Source organism: Myotis brandtii, unplaced genomic scaffold, assembly GCF_000412655.1.
Source record: "Myotis brandtii unplaced genomic scaffold, ASM41265v1 scaffold48, whole genome shotgun sequence".
NCBI classification, from domain to species: Eukaryota; Metazoa; Chordata; class Mammalia; order Chiroptera; family Vespertilionidae; genus Myotis; species Myotis brandtii.
In genome coordinates this window covers 8,436,547-8,438,268 of record NW_005368341.1, presented here as the reverse complement: position 1 = coordinate 8,438,268, position 1,722 = coordinate 8,436,547, and the positions used below count along the sequence as shown (strand labels likewise).

General features: G+C 36.3%; 1 pseudogene; it reads left to right on the top strand.

The window, feature by feature from the left end:
- Positions 1 to 435: 435 nt before the first annotated feature.
- LOC102240470 lies at positions 436 to 1,108 on the top strand (annotated as a pseudogene).
- The last annotated feature ends 614 nt before the right edge of the window (positions 1,109 to 1,722 follow it).

The following is a 1,722-nucleotide window of genomic DNA, read 5'->3' as shown; positions in this document are numbered from 1 at the left end:
GCAAAATAGTATTTTAATATAAAAATGAGAAATAACCAAATCACTAAAATAATTTTTGAAAAAAAGATAGACAATAAAAAACAGTCATTTTTAATAAAAATCACAGATAGCTTAGAAAAGAATTAATAAAGCTCCATTTCAGCATTATGAGGAGGAAGCACAGAATTCAAACATTATAGTGGTTGGACCATAAAAAGTTGGACCATAATATTACATCGCTGAGATAACTCAGCACTTTGATTCACATTCAGTGCTTTTCCCTGATTATAAAACAATCCATATTCATTGTTTAGCAAAATTTCTTAGAAATTTTAACTATGTAAAATATAACTGGAAACTTAGTAAGAAAATTATAAGCAAGAATTTAAAAGCTGTTGTGATTTAAAAGGATTATAAAAAAAAAACCCTTTGCTTAAAATTCAGATACTGCCGTCTGGCCGCAGCCATCAGGTAAACCAAGATGGGCGCTTACAAGTACATCCAGGAGCTATGGAGGAAGAAGCAGTCGGATGTAACGCGCTTCCTTCTCCGGGTGCGCTGCTGGCAGCTCTCCGCCCCACCCGGCCGGTCAAAGCGCGCAGGCTGGGCTACAAGGCCAAGCAAGGTTATGTCATATATCGGATTCGTGTTCGTGCCGTGGTGGTGGCCGGAAGCGCCCTGTTCCTAAGGGTGCCACCTACGGCAAGCCTGTCCATCAGTGTTAACCAGCTGAAGTTTGCTCCAAGTCTTCAGTCTGTTGCCTAGGAGTGAGCTGGCCGCCACTGTGGGGCTCTGAGAGTCCTGAATTCTTACTGGGTCGGTGAAGATTCCACGTACAAATTCTTTGAGGTTATTCTCATTGATCCATTCCATAAAGCTATCAGAAGAAATCCTGACACACAGCGGATCACCAAACCAGTCCACAAGCACAGGGAGATTCGAGGGCTGACATCTGCGGGCGCAACAGCCGTGGCCTTGGGAAGGGCCACAAGTTCCACCACACTATTGGTGGTTCTCGCCTTGCAGCTTGGAGAAGGTGCAATACTCTCCAGCTCCACCGTTACCGCTAATATAAGTCATGTTTGTAAAATCCTTACCTAATAAACAATTTCGGGCAGTCAAAAAAAAATTCAGATACTATTCTTAGTGAGAACTTTATTCAAAACCTACTTACTGATACTTTTGACAAGATTATATGTAACTTTTGATTAGGTTATCAGTTTATAGCACTTTTGATGCAACAACTTGGAAGAGTTTTACTACTAGGTGCTAGCATATTAATAGCATCAGAAAGTTAAAGCTCATGTTGAGAGTAGAGACAAAAGGAAAAAAAAAACATTTTAAAAAATTACACTTACCAGTAAGAGTAGTCCCCTTATGTATAGAAGCAAATAACTAATAACTACCTACTTGCATCTAAAATTTTTGTAATTATAACAAAGTAATTTACATTACTAATGACACTGAGTCATGAAGAAAACATAAAATTACATAGCATTTAATCTGTTTAAGCCTTAAGGGCCTTGAGAGATTACTATCAAGAATAATTTTTTTAATAACTTTGGGACTTTAAAAAGGAAATTTTCAATTTAAAGAATTCCATAATTATTTGAACAAAATTATCAACTCAGATAATAATTAGCTTGATAAAGTTGTCTATTATAATAAAATTTTAAAAATTGGAAAAATATGAAAAATTGATGTAAATAATAAGATAAAAGTTGCAATTATATTAAAAGTCAA